This window comes from Eucalyptus grandis, chromosome 1 (assembly GCF_016545825.1).
Source record: "Eucalyptus grandis isolate ANBG69807.140 chromosome 1, ASM1654582v1, whole genome shotgun sequence".
Taxonomy (NCBI): Eukaryota; Viridiplantae; Streptophyta; class Magnoliopsida; order Myrtales; family Myrtaceae; genus Eucalyptus; species Eucalyptus grandis.
The window spans coordinates 40496461-40512253 of NC_052612.1; the positions used below are offsets into that span (position 1 = coordinate 40496461).

General features: G+C 41.9%; 1 long non-coding RNA gene across 1 annotated transcript; it reads left to right on the forward strand.

The window, feature by feature from the left end:
* Positions 1-12877: 12877 nt before the first annotated feature.
* LOC120291402 lies at positions 12878-14378 on the forward strand. The gene is made up of 2 exons (XR_005549418.1): positions 12878-13065; positions 13956-14378. It is a non-coding gene; the product is annotated as an uncharacterized LOC120291402 (long non-coding RNA).
* Positions 14379-15793: the final 1415 nt, after the last annotated feature.

Genomic DNA, 15793 nt, shown 5'->3' on the forward strand with positions numbered 1-15793 from the left:
GGCTGTCGCGGGCGTCTGGCGGTGTGCGGCGGCGGGACGGGCGGCGACGAGCTGCGGCCAGTTCTGGTTTGCTCGCGAAGAAAGAAGGAGAAGAAGAAGCTGGTTCGTCATGTGCGGGAAGGAAGAAAGAGAGAGGAGAGAGAAGAGAGAGGTAAGCATTGACTGGTCAAAGAGGAAAAGAGAGAGAGAATAGGCGGTGGGGAAGGGTTTCGCACGAGGGGGAGGGAAAGAAGAGAGAGAAGAGAGAGAAAAAAAGAAAAAGAAAGAAAAGAAGAGGGAGGGAGAGAAAAGAAATAACTAATATAACACCACATGGTATTATTTTTTCTTTTCTTTTCTTTTCTCTTTCCCTTTCTATTTTCTTTTGGTCTTCAATTTTTCTTCCGATAATTTCTTTCTTGAAATTTCGGACTCGTCAATAAATTGACGAGCGATGAGACAATGTCCTAAAAAAAAGGATTATGACATGCTTAAAATTCGATTCCGAAATCGAGTTCAATTTCGTGGTTAAAAATCTGTCGACGTGATTTTAGTCCAATCCAACAAATTGAGTAGCTTTTAGGGATTTTTACTGCAGATACATCCCTTAACGGCTTCACTCAATAGGTTAGTTAACTCGTGAGTGATCGGCTCGAGAAAAGGACCGTAAACACGTTGACGAAATGCCCATTTCACTTTATCGAAGCGGGGTCGAATTTCAGGATGTCAGCGATGCTCGGCACAGCAAAGGACTAGAAGCGCGGGGATCACTAGAAACCTGCAAATAAGGAACAAACGTGGATGGCAACGTGATCGGACTGAGGCTTGTCTTTTAGCTATCCGTGTGTGATTCCCTTAATGCTTTTGACGCTGGGCAGAATTTGGAACGATGAAAGACGACGAACGGCGGCCAGATCCGAGGTCGTGGCCACCTCCAATGACCAACGCAGATTATTTTCCTTCCAGCCAATTCCTCTTTTTTGAAGCACCCTCACGTCATGGCTTTTCTTCCGCCGATCCCCCTAAAAAAGTGACAACCCCTCTTGTGCGGCCGTATGTTCAATTTGTGGTCTACGAAATCCTACGCGAAAAACCTTTTTATATGCTAAAGATTAGGGTTTTAATTTCCATTTCAAATCAACATCCGCAAAGATTTCTTTTTCGCACGCAATATCACTTTTTTATTTTCCACATCTCTTGATTTTATCGCCTAAAGATAAGATCATAACCCAATTTTCTTAAATTCCAAAAATTCACCATAATATTATTTCAAATCTCCATTTAGGTCATTTTTGTCATTAAAAGAAAACGGGCTAGGGCCAATTTACTTGCTTCGTGGGCTTAGTTCGACCTGCTAAATTAAAGCTTAGAATCACTAAATCAAACCCATTTGTCACCAACCCAATGTAAATGCAAATTAAAACATAAATGCACCTAAAACTATATGCTATGCAATTGACTATTTTTTCAGGGATAAAATTAACCATTAATTTTTTAATGCAATAAATGACTAAATGGGTCGCCAAAATTTAGGTGTCAACAATATTTGTTGGGGTGTCTGACTTCTGTCAAAGACACCGGTAGGAACCCGACCTTTCTCGGGAGAATGCGCCGACCTTTCTCAGGGCACCAATTTGTTGAGGGTGCCTGACCTCAATCAAGGACACCGGTTGATACCTGACCTTTCTCGAGAGATGCGCCAACCTTTCTCAGGGCATCGTTTTTTTTTTTTTGGTGTCTAATCTTCGTCAAGGACACGGGATGGCTCCCAACCTTTCTTGGGGGATGCGCCGACCTTTCTCAGGGCATCTATTTATTAAGTGCCTGGACATTTATAGGCATTTTGAAAGAGTACCTAGATATTCATAAGTACTAACCTGGAGGATATTTAGGCCTTTGCAGGCGTCGAAATGGGTACTTGAATGATTACAAGTACAAACTCTTGGAGGATACCTGGATGATCACAAGTATCGAAAGGGTCATTGGATGATCACAAGTACAAACTCTTGGGGGATACGTGGATGATCACAAGTATCGAAGGGGTACTTAGATGATCACAAGTACAAACTCTTGAAGGATACCTGGATGATCACAAGTATTGAAGGGGTACTTGGATGATCATAAGTACAAACTCTTGGGGGATACCTGGATGATCACAAGTATCGAAGGGGTACTTGGATGATCACAAGTACAAAAATCTGAAGGAAGAATTAAGGGCATACCTGAGATATTCGTGAAGGTCTCTCACCTCCTGGTATGTGGAAATATTGAGGATGGGTCTCTCATATTCGTGAAGGTCTCTCACCTCCTGGTAGTGGGAATATCGAGGACGTACCTGGGATATTCATGGAGGTCTCCTAGCTCCTGGTAGTTGGGGAATATCGAGGACGTACCTTGGATATTCATGAAGGTCTCTCACCTCCTGGTAATTGGGAATATTGAGGGCGTACCTGAGATATTCGTAAAGGTCTCTCACCTCCTGGTAATGGGAATATCGAGGACGTACCTTAGATATTCATGAAGGTCTCTCACCTCCTGATAATTGGGAATATCGAGGGCGTACCTAATATATTCGTGAAGATCTCTCACCTCCTGGTAATTGAAAATATCAAGGGCGTTCCTTGGATATTCGTGAAGGTCTCTCACCTCCTAGTAATGGGAATATCGAGGGCGTGCCCCACATATTCGTGAAGGTCTCTCACCTCCTGGTAATTGGGAATATCGAGGGTGTACCTTGGATATTCGTGAAGGTCTCCCACTTCCTGGCAACATAAACTTGAACGTAGCACAAGGCTTACCTGGAAGGCCGCATGCACTCAAAAGGGCTGGAACACCTGGGTAGCAATGGTGAATATCTTGGAATACTTGGATGAACACAAGTATTCAATGATACGATCTGGGACCACTTAGGCAGGTCCAAGTGTAAGAAAGCATACATGGGTAGGCGCAGGCACACAAAGCAGTGGAATGCTTGAACAGCTATTATTATTTGGGGACAACTCAGGCAAGTTGAGTGTCATGAAAAGGGAGTACCTAGAGGGCGGTGGGTACTTAATGATATGGGGATACCTAGACAGAAGTAGGTATTCAAAGATAAAAGGATACTTGGTCAGTCACAAGTATCAATACTCTGGGGACAACTTGAACAGGTCGAGTGTCAGGGAAAATGAGTATCCGAATGGTGGCCAATACTCAAAGACAATGGGGATACCTAGACAACAGTAGGTATTCAATGATAAATGGATACTTGGTCAGTCACAAGTATCAATACTCTGAGGACAACTCGAATAGGTCGAGTGTCAATAAGAGGGAGTACTCGGCAAGTGGTGGGTACTCAAAGACAATGGGATACTAAGACAGTTGCAAGCACCCAAACTCAAGGGATGACTTGAATAGGTCGAGCGTCAAGAAGAGAGTACCTGGACAGTGGTAGACAAATGGGGATAAGGATATGCTTATCTAGTAATATCTCTAATCTCTAAGAGTATGTCTGCTATTTGCACAATATGCACACATGATTGTATATGCTGTAAATTCATGAATTTAAATGAGATTCATGCATGACAACTTTGTCAGTTTTGCATCATCTGAGTTCCACTAGGGAAGATTTTGAAGGACAACCTTTATTTAGAATGTAAATGTCTTGAGCATGCTAGATGAGGGACTTTCAGTCTAAAATGACTTTTCACTCACTCTCATGGAAAATGCTGTTTATCTTGACCATTGATGCAAGATTTATAAGGACTACATTATCTCATTGTCATCATGTGAGCAGGGGTCAGAGTATTCTCGCAAATGGTATTACTATACCAATATGAGAGGCCTTTTGTTGAAATTGTGATGAAGGCTTGGTCAATGACTTATCAAGGGGACCAACAAGGTCATGGCTTTGTGAAAAGATGCTGGATGATCATCTCTAGGTTTGCAAGTCAAGAATCCTATGAAAAGAGATAGAATAATCTTGCTCGTACTTCTTGGAGTGATACTTATAAACATACGGAATCCTACGTTAATTGAAGTGCCCTAGTCTGAAGAAACTTTTTACAAGAGGGATGTGACGTAGACTTGGCTACTTTGTCAAAAGGTGAGAGTTGGTGATCGCCTTAGCATTGTCACCAATCTTTCTTCTTACTGTTAGATGGAGGTTCCATTAATTGAGCCACAGCAGCAATTTTTCTTGGCTGTATTTTTTGTTTAGGGGGCATTGGCCCTGCTTTTACCAAGCACATTGTTTTTTCATGCCCCTATTTTTTATTTTGTTTTTCATCCATGGGCATTAACCTTGCTTTTACTAGGTACACTGCTTTTTTATGCCCTTGTTTTTTCATTCTTGTCGTTAGAGGAACTGGCTTAGGCAGGTTCAGGCACGACATTGTTGTTAGACTCTTGAGTCTTCATCTTCAGCTAGCGCTCTGGGCTATGGAAATAACTTCTACTTTGTCTCAATGTGAGGGTAAAATTACAGACTCACTTGGGTTGTACAATGCATACAAGTGCATAGAGAAGGAATTGTTCTTCGTCATTCTAAGGCACTTAAATTAACCACGTGTTCATATGCAATAAAGACACCCGAAGATTGATGCAAGTGCGAGCAAGAAAATTTCTATCTCTCTTCTCACCTTGTGATGCTGCTTCGCCTCCAATTTGCCCCAATGTGGGGTGGTTCTTAACGGGGGTAGGACAGAAATTTCACCAATGTATGGGCTCAATGGGGTGAGCAATGAAATACCTCTCACTGTTTTGGTTATCGTACCATTTGTGAGAGAACTCTTTACCCTGCAATCATGGAATCTTTTGCACTCATCTCACAAGTGTATAGATGGGGGGGGACTGTGTGTGGGATATGGCTTGCCTTTCATCATCCTAATGCACCTCATCCAATATGTTCGATCAATCTTGTATTCTTCACTTAGCTGTCTATTCTAATAATCCTTGTAGATTCAGTGATCTAGATAGACAAAATCATCATGCAAAAATCCATTTGGAAAAGGCATGCAGTATTTTAAACATGAGAGAGTTTGTACTCTCAAAACAAATGAATGGTTCAAACAAAAATCCTATTTATAGCTTTAGGGATTAATAAAACAGTGTTTCCAAATATGTTAAATCTTGAATATCAAAAAGATTATTCACAAATGGGTGTCAATGGTTGTCCCTATTGATTAGGGATATGACACATAAATGATCAACCAATGTTGGGGATCTGATCATTGATTTGACGGGTCTTATGCTTTTTGCCCTCAAAAGAGAAGATGGCCATTTCAAGCAGGTGAATTGAGGGGTGAGCTTATCGATATTTGAGTGCCATTTCATGCTTCTCATTGATTTGTTATCATTGCTTTGATAGTCAAGTGTGTTCCTACAAAGAAAAGGAAATATGTTAGTCATGAACTCTTTCAGGAGTCGAACAACTGGAAACGATACAACATTACCCTTCACTGGTTTGCAAAGATGATTGGGTGAACTGAAGTGAGAGGGATATAAAAGACATCTTCCATAGTCTTACATCCCTGTTTTTTCGTTAGGTCAAATATTTTATTTTCTGAATTGGCTCTCGGATGACACGTCATTTCATTTTACCACGAAGCTAGGTGAATTTGATGGGGTCATTTCCACGTACTCGATGACAGTCCTTTTGCACGAAGTCAATATTGATTTTGTACCAAACCTAACCATCAAGTTTGGCTCTTGAATCTTGATGCTTCCTACCGATAGAGAAAATGTGTCAAAAATGAGTTCAGAGAGAAGGATTATTGGAAACAATACCAAATTGCTCTTCTCCAAAGTTTGTATTTGCTAACTCCTAGGGATATTTGAATGTCAATGACAGCCTCTTCGTCTTGACACGATTCGACATTTCTTTCAATTGGCCTTCCTCATTCATGGCCATGTATGCATGATTGATGGTCATTGATTCATCTTCAACGCATTCCTTCTATGGAATTTTGTCTTTGACCATATGACCATTAGCAACATTGAGCAAACTCATATACTTCAAGCTTCCATGGAATTTGAGATAGACAATCAAAACCTCCAATTCTCTGATAGCAATCACTTCTTGGGAGAACATGCGTCTGGAACAAGAAGTGAGGTTTCCAAGTTCTATGGTCATCATCTGAATGGGGGGCTAGAGACCACTTCAACTATTTGGATTTTCTCCCTATTGACAGTAGTCAATTCAAAGGAAGAGGAGAAATTCTTTTTCTGCACTTCTTGTCTTGTCAAAGCTAGAAATCCCAGTAATGAAACCATAGCATCTAGTTGCTCGGGCATGCTGTGGGCAAAAAGATATTGCTCGGACTTGAGATGAAGGAGTTGGGCAGAGCGAGGTGGAGTGCATAGAGCTCCTGGGGATGGCTGCAAAATGGGAAGGACGGCAGCATTTGATTTCAACCGTTATATGCCTTGATTTCAATCATATGTATGTGCCTATTACGTCCTATTTTTGGTTTCTTGTAAATAGAAAATAGAGGACATCATTTCCAAAATCATACTCAGAGAATAAAACTTACCTTCTTTGAAGTGGGATGATCTTTTCTGTTTGCCTCTGTTTTCTTGGTAGGGTGTCTTTGAATTTAGCGAGTTCACATGATGCGCCAGCTTCAAATGCCCCATATCACACTAAGTCAAAGGGGATGATATTTTGAGACACAAAGTGAATAAATTAAAAAACAAACATGATTAAATTTAACATCTTGTTTTGACAAAAGCTTTTGTTAATGAAATATTTTTGTTTTCAAAAGTATATATCTTTGGGGGTGGGGAAAAGAGCATGAGGAAGCCCAGCCCTCACTACTATTCTTAGATGATATTTTTTTTCATGGTTGGATAGCATCACCATGCTGGTTTGGAATACCGCATCATGCTCTCAAAACAAAATATTAGAACTATACATTAGATTACTGGAAAATACAACAGTAGCACACTAGACAGGATGAGAAACATGAACTTATAAAAACAAGCAAGACCCATGAAAACTCCTATGAAAAAGGAGCACTTTGATAGTGTTGATTCTAAAATCAAGTGCCTGAGAGTTCATCGCCTCCAGTAGACTCAAAGTATTCGCATGAGAGGATCACTTCATTGAAGCTACGGAAGTGCAAACCATGTAACTAACAACGATGCTTGCGAGATAAAGCTCTTATGAACAGCTTCATCATTTCTTCTTCGACTAGTTGAGGGTAGGTTTGCATTATTAAAGCCTTCCACCTTTCTCCATATGCCTCGAAAACCTTCATTGGTCTTCTTCTAAAGTGAACCAAGTTCTCGCAAGGTAGTTCAGTTCTAATCTGGCTTTGATATTGAAGCAGGAATGCAGAAGATAGCTCATTCCAATCTCTCATGAGGTAGATATCTGCTATGATGAACCATTACAATGCAGGCCCTATAAGACTTTCTTGGAAGGCTTGAGTTGTGAATGACGTTGGGTTGTAGTGTCGACTTATTTTAGTGTGGAGATATTGCAAATGAGCCACGGGGCAAGTTGTGTCATTATACTTGCGGAGATTAGGTATCCACGTCTCTCCAGGGGTCATGATCCTATGAGTGCAAGACAGGCTTGATGTATCCTAGTTAGGCCACTGGTTTTCCCATTGCATATTCATTATAGTGGTGAATTATGCTGCTTCAAGAAAGCTGGACTCTATCAAGATCATCCCATTGCTTTCTTCTGGGTCAAAATCACCAAACGAGGATGAGGCATTTAAGATATCTTCATCGTCAGGTGACAAGCTTAGTAGTTCATTGGGATCATAGCGGATAAGGACAAATGTTCCCTCTTCTAACGGGCTTTCGATCCATGAGTGTGGGAGGCAGTCATACGAGGAGTGGCTATTTTCATTTGTATAGTACTAGTAGCCTTCATGATTGTATCATAGGGACTGGTAGCCTTCAGGATTGTATCTCGGGGATGGTAGCTTTCAGGGTTATCTTCTAGGGGAATGCTCGAAGTTTTGGTGTGGTGACTATCAAATTTTGCCTATACTCAATGGTAGATATGAATTGATTTGTTTCTTTCTTGACTTGGCTCTGGACCTTTTGAGTAAAGTCCTTCATTTTGCCAGCTAGACTTTATCAAGGGGATAGGGAGATGGTGGAGCTTTGCTTGCCAGGTTGATGGGGGTCGGCATTCTTTGAACCCTAGCTCTTGTAGTTAGCTTGGAGAGCTATCTTGTCGTGCCCTGGTCTTGAACAGGCTTTGTGGTTTTTGACTTTGTACATAGGCTCCTTGTCTTTCCTAGTGGGAAACTTTTAGCAATAGCAGGATCCATCTACCATGCAAGGTTGCATCAGTATTTTGCCCATTTATCATGCAAGGCTTCATCGACATCTTCTTCCCTATCTGTGTGTTCTAACGGCTCCTCGTGCTTCGTGACCATCGGTTCTTCATGCTCCGGGACTGTCGGCTCTTTGTAGGGCAAGGTGATGTTGGCGTTGATGTCAATATCATATTCTTAGCGGAAAGCATTGGTTACTTCCCCCTAGGTCTTAGGGAGATTAATTCTTCTTATGATGTACCACTGCAAGGTGGGGCCAATCACGTTTGATTGGTACGATTGAATCATCCTTCAGACTAGGGAGGCTTGCAAGTAGGCCCTTAGGCCAGAGGTATTGGTGTACCTCTCGCATTCAAGCACTTTGAACTCTTCAGGGATTTTAGATAAGTCCATGGGCTCTTGCCCCTGCAATTGGCTCAATTTCTTCATGATCTTTGCGAACTGTCTATCCTATTGGTTATCCTCTGGCAAATTCGCGGGTGTGGTGTTTAAAGCAGCTATAGAGTTTGGCTTGGCTTAAGTGGATTCCATTTGCCTTGAGAGTTGTTGAAGGACAATGGACATTTGTCCTATGCTATCTTCAATGTCTACGAGGTGATTTTGTACATCATTCTAATCAGGCCCTATTATGTGAGGTCATTCATGGGCAGCTGGTGGCTGGCGATTCATAATTACCTGGCCACAAAAACACTCAATGAGCATAAGAGTAGACAAAGATTGATCCATGACAACGGTCTAACTGTTTTTATTTATTGAAAAAGACTTTTATAGAGAACAGACTTCTAACATCTAAAACTTGAAATGATGGAACGAAATACTAGGTATTAAACAAAAGTCCTTAAATAATGAGATAAAACTTTCATAATATTGACACTAGGGGGCACATGATTGCCATTTTATATGCAACGAGGAGTCTTGTTCTTGCAAAGGTGTTTGCTTTCTTAGATTGGCTCTTGGATTGGCTTTGAGGCATGTATCCAGCTTATTCCCTAATCCCTTTGCATAAGCTCTGTTTGCTCGTGTTGGCTGATCTCACTAATTGGGTGAAGGATCAAGGGCTTCAAATTTGTCGGGATGTGATGGTTGTGGATGTAAGATTCCAAGGCGTGATGGGCCTTTTCCTGTCCCTTAAGTCCTTCAGGTACCAGAATCCTCTTGCGGTGGCATTTGCTCCATGTTTCTTCGATAATGGCAATCTTGAATGTGTAGTCACGGCTTTGATGGGTGAAATGAAGTGGATGGATCTTTCTCTTGGAAAGTGGTGGGATCTCCTAAAGGACTCTATACTGTCGAGCCATCCTATATAGGTAATAGGGAGTGGCGCCAATGAGGTTGAGCAACGGAATTGGATGACTACGTCTATAAACAAAGGGAGCTCTCTTTCCATGAAACCAACCAGCACACCATTGGAATGTCATAGAAGCGGCGTGTCTTAGGAAATTTATCCAGTTAAAATAGTTTTGGTTGGGAATGTATGGTCCTAGGATCACAAATTTTTGTAATGTATTTTTGAAATTGTTTGTTTTAGATGATTGCATGAGGCATCATAATTCGCTTAGGTGAAAAAGAACCAAACCTACAAAATTTTCGGGGACTTGCATGATTTTTTCCGTGTTTTCTTTAAAACGATTAAGAGACAAAAACATTTCAGTTAAAATCATGTTGACACAATTTTGCCCTCTCAAAACCTGATCAACCACCCATGCCATTGAGGGACTTATGGCGTTTCTTTGATGGGGAAAAATGATGAACCCGAAAAAGGCTAGAATGAAAATTTCACTTTTTTGTGTCATGGGTTGATTTTCAAAACAGGCAATCAAAAATGCTAGTGGGCATGTATTATGGTTATTTTCAAGAATTTACCTTATAACATGGACTTCAGTTCTTAAAAGTTGCGCTAATTTACACAATGGGTCAATGCCTGTTAATGTCCTAATAAGCCTATTCTCGAGAGACTTTCCAGTGATGATGCTGTATTCCTCTAGAGTTGGGGTTAGCTTGAACCCGCCGAACATAAAAGTGGATGTCCTCGGGCACCAGAAATGTGCCATGGCCTATAAGACTTCAAGACGAACAAGGATTTGGAACAACGATAGGAGATGACCGACTTTGGCTTTGACGTACTCTTGGGCAAATTGGTCCAATCGACCCCACCATCTAAAGAGCTCTGCTTTGGGGGCGGGAATAAACTAGATATCATCTCTCCCATTGCATATAAACTAGGACTCGAAAAACCTACCTAAATTGCCATGGGCCAATAAAAAAAAAGACTAAGTAAAAGTAAAGAAATCACTTTGCTTTTAAAGAAAATGGCAAGCACAAAGACATGCGCATGGGATGTGTGGCTCAATTTCTAACTGAGAAGGTTTGTTAAGATTAAAAAGGTGTCCACCTGTCGCAATCTCGCGTTAGCAAAATACCATTTTAACCTCGACTAAAGAAATTCGGGGAAAAGAAAGGCAACCTCTACAACGCAGTCTCGCGTTCGAAGCCTTATCTTTCTTAACACCATCCTAGATATCCTATGGCAGCCTAGGTCTAGCGGCCGGGTTGTGTGTGCTATGTGTAGTGCTTAAACATTTAAAGCATGCATAGCAATTTATAATCACAAAACAATCCAATGCATAAAAAAAAAAGAACAAAAACAAGTTAGTAAAGTGCTTAAACAAGGTAAAACAGCCTAAGTCCTCAATGGTCCCCAGCGGAGTTGCCAAGCTGTCATAACCTCTCTCTTTTTCGTTGCTCGATCAAGGGCGGGCGCCTTGCGGAGGCTAATGATTTGGCTAAATTTATTAGGCCTGGACTCTCCCAAGTCTACCAATTCACGACTTTAATAGTCTAAGTTTTTACTCTGTAAGTTAATTTTTAAAACGGAGTCGCCACTAATCAATCTGGGGTGAGTCGATTAGAAACCCAAGCGAAGTATCGGGAGAAATACTCGCTCCTGCACAACCAGAGAAATTAGGATTATGGATTTGATTACACTAGTTAATCACTAATACTCTTTCGGTACCTAATCTTGTTTAAACCCTAAGGCTTTTGGATTTTTGAGGGATTTTCTATGCATTTTGTGGAGGAAAAACATTTTTTGGGTCATTTTCCCATTTTTGGACATAGAAGGGATTTTTTTATTTTTTTTTTGGCATTTTTTTAGAAAATAAGTCTTTTTGGCATTTTTTGGATTTTGGGAAAATATAAAATATTTTTTGGCTTTTTTGACTTTTTTGGAAAATATGGAGATTTTTTTATTTTTTTTATTTTCTGGAAAATAAATTATTTTTTATTTTACTTATTAAAATATTATTTTATATATATAAACCGAACCAGGTCAAATCCAGGGTTGGGTCCGACTCGGTGGTTAATCCGAGATCCGGACATTTTTATTGTTTTTTTTTTTTTGGTGGAAAACAAGCCTGGCCCAAAAATAGGCCCACTTCTCTTAGGCCCGTGTGAATTTAGTCCACGCGTGACCCGGCCCGACTCGAAGGAAACCCTACCTAGGTCCGACAACCTGACCCGGCTTGACGAAACCCTAGAGCACACCGGGTCACGCGCTCGACCCGGGCTCAACCCGGTTTCGCGACCCTCTCTCCTTCCGTCTACCTACGGCGCTGATCGGAGGGTTTGGGGGGGCAATCGAGCTACAGCCCGGCATCCGACAACGGCAACGTAGCAACTGGCAGCCAGCCGCTTGACTTGATCGACGACGGGACCTATGGCACGGCGACAGAATACGCGAGGTAGGCTCCAACCCGCCGAGGCGAGATTCGGTGGTAGATGGGGTTCGAGAGAGGGGATGCAACGGCGAAGGAGCGACAAGCGGCGGCTACTATTACCTGTTCGCAGCAACGGCTCGACGAGGCAACAAACGGTGGAGGTGACGGCGACAGGGCAGCAACGGCGGCCTCTCAGCTTTAGCAGAGATCTGGTGCTGCGACGTCGGGGACGGCTGCAGCTTGGCTTGGGGCAACTCGACACGGCGGATTTCCAGATCTGCACCCAGATCTCGACCCTCTCTCCTCTAATTCTTCTCTCGCTTAGCCCCTTCCGCTCAGATCTCTCTCCCTCCCTCAGATCTGGGCTTGCAAGCGCTCGGGCCTCCCCTGAAGTCTCTCGAGGGAAGCTTGCGACGCTCACCCGCTTTCAATCGCTCTCTCTCCGACCGCGAGCTCTCAGATCTCGGTCTGCTCGTCCTCGGCCCCCCCTTTGAAGTCTCTCAGTGGGAGGTTTCAGAGATCTGCAACCCTCGATCTTTCGCCGCTTCCGTGTGTTCTTCAATGGAGGTAGTGCTGGCCTATTTATAGGTAGAGGTGTTAAATGGGTCCACAAACCCATTTATAGACCCATCTTTACTTAAATGGGTCGTTAATGGGTCGGACTTATTTCTCAAGACACTTGTTAGTGGGTTTTAAAAATAGAAGGACTAAATTACGTGGGTCTTAAATGGGTCTATTTTGTACCCATTTAAGACCCATTCCCCAACCCATGAACCAGTAGGCAGTCCAGTAACCCACGAATACGATTCCTTTTTCGCTTTCGATTCGCCGCCAGTGCGCCACCTCCACCATCGCCCGTCACCGCTCGCTGCCGCCCATCGTCGCCTCGTCGCCTCGTCGCCGCTCGCCACCGCCCATCATCGCCTCATCGTCGCTCGCCATTGCCCCGCCGCCGCTCGCCACCACCCATCATCGCCTTGTCGCCACGATCAGTCTCGCGGATCAGCTGGACTAAAACCCTAAAAGCAGCACTCGTCTGCTCGTCGCGAACGGCTCGCGGAACCATCGTCGGAGGACAGAGCCGCTTGGTTCAGGTAATCCGTCTGAACACGCATTCGTGGATTTCATTTATAGTTTGTGATTGTCAATCCTGTTCCATGTTGAGCTGTCGTCGTTGAAGAGGGTGTGCGGGTATATAGATGTTCTTGATCGCGGTCTGCCTCGTGGGTTTATGACTAGGTAGCGTTTAACTGAAATGATATTTGGGTTTTGCGGGAATCTGGATTTGGAACAGAGCACGGTTTAAGAGCATTGCTGATTAGCTAACCTTTGTGCTTATGTTTTATGGTAGAAAGAGAAGATGGGTTTGTTGGGTAGGAGGACAAAATGATGCTGCCTACGTTTTGCCCAATTTTATTGAGATAATCTCGAGGTAGCCTTAGCGAGCAATGCTTAGAGATATTGAGCAGTCTTTCTCGCTTCTGACTTGGCTTCCATGAGTTTTGGTGTTGGACAACCATTTGTTATTTTAATGATCTGAACTTTTGTTCATTTTCTTGAGTGGTAAGTTTGTGCACCTATGTCTTTATTATGTTTTGTGCTCTCTAAAGAAGGTGAGGATGAATTTGATGACTGCTGCTTTTTTCATTGGTCAGATTCTTTGATAGATGCTAGAGACTTGGGTTTTTCATTAACATCCATGTTCCATGTATGAATTCATTCTTTACCCTTTATGTTAAATTCATAATATGCAATCCTGAACCTGTTCTAATTTATGTTTTCTCCAACTAATTAGTTGACATGTCAAGAGATAACGAGGATCAAGAAGAATATTCAACTACAGAACAATTCGAGAGACGTAGAGTTGCATCCTTAGTTCGTGAGGATGAGGAAGATAACTCTACTTGCTCTAAGCGTTCAAGAAAATGCACTCTCTCTCTCTCGATATGTGACTAAGATTTCCTTGTTCTCTTTGCTTTTGCAGTTTGCTCCAACCATTGAAATGATCGATGACCAACATCTGTAGTGTGGCTGTGACAGCGTGAACATGTGCTTCAGTCTTCTGCTCTACTTCATAATGAAGCATGGCGTTACATCGAGGGGGAACTTGCAATGAATTGTCTCTCTAATCAAGTTTACGAATTTGTTATGCTCTCGAAACCTTACCAGTTCAAGATCAGTCCTATGCCCTGCAAATAGAAGCATGTGGTTAAACCCCTGGTTCTCTTTTTCTTTTTGTAAAAGAATGACTGGCTATAGGATAGGATTTGACAGATCGAGTCGGTAATGGTTGAGGAAAGCGCTGTGTGACATCTTAGAAGCTCCTGAAGAAATTTTCTGGTGGAAGTCATGTATATTTGCATTAGACAGTTTGCCCTAGATTTGATGCACCAGTTGAAACATATGCTCTGGCGTCATACTGCAAGGAGTCCGAGACTATGGGCCAAATCATGTGTTGAAGCTGCAGCAATTTAATGGTAGTACAGTTACAATATCGCCTTTGACGGCCCAAGAAGCGAAAGCACTGACATTTTGTTATGGATTTGATGAACAATCCGTATCAAGTTAATTCAGCAATGAACTTTTCTAACTCATGCTTTCATTCCTCGGAATGAATGTAAGCATAAGCAAATTGCATCATAGATTGTTATCTACACGGGAAATTGGAGGCGATAGCAAATCATTTGGGCTTAATTTCGCTATTGACGTTGGTGATCAATGTTTCGTCAATTGTATTTGTGTCGAAGTTGATTGATTTTGAGACGTTTAATACCTCCAATTCATAAAATAGGTTGGCCAGCGAACCTTTGGATTGAGAAGAAAAAAAGGAAAAGAAAGAAAAAGAAAAAAATATATTTTTTTTTTGAAAAGTATAAAAAATTGAAAAATTATTGATTAGATTTGTATTGCTTGGAAGTATTTTAGTAATATAATCTTTTAAAAAAAACATAAGAAGTAAGTTTTCCTGAATTTGGTTAAATATGAAAATATTTTATTAATATGAGTGTTAAATGGGTCGGGTCGGGTATGGGTCGGGTCGGGTATGGGTCGAAAAATTTGCATTAGCCATAAATGGGTCATAAATGGGTTAATGGGTCAATTTGGGTCGGACCATTAATGACCCGACCCAAATCCGACCCAACCCACCCATTTAACACCTATATTTATAGGCGAGGAGTCTGGTCGATGGAGAGGTTTGGCCGCCGACCTCCATGTGCCAACCGGCCTTGGTGCGGCCGAACCGGCGTCTCATCTCAGCATTAAAGGCACGCATTGAAGTTGCATGTGCATCGTCCTCTCATCTCATCCTGGTTTGTTGCTACTCCCTGCTGCTCCACTTGAAGTTCCAACAAAGCCAACTATCATGAATAATAAAACAGGGCAGCATCAACACACTTCAAAAGAAAAACCTCCGATCAATTACCCTGTGACAAACACCTCCCAAGGAACCATGGTACACCAGATGAAAGTGCTTCCTTCCCCTGCACCAGACACGACCACAGAGGTAAATGTCAACCATATTGAAGCATCTTCATCCAAAAAAAAATTATAAAACTTTTGCCTCATGCATTTTAAGTCTTTAATTGACTTAATCTATAATTTTATGAATCAAAGTCATCTCAATCAACCATTAATTATGTGGATTTTATCCTAAGATCCAAATAATAAACGATTCAACTAAACTTGCTTTACATGATCTATAAACCACATAATAATCTTTGGTATTGGCCTACTTAACTCTACTTGGGACTTCCACGTCACCCTTAATAAATCGCCCCCTTAATTTTATCATAGTCCTTGCCACACCCGATCTCACCAAAT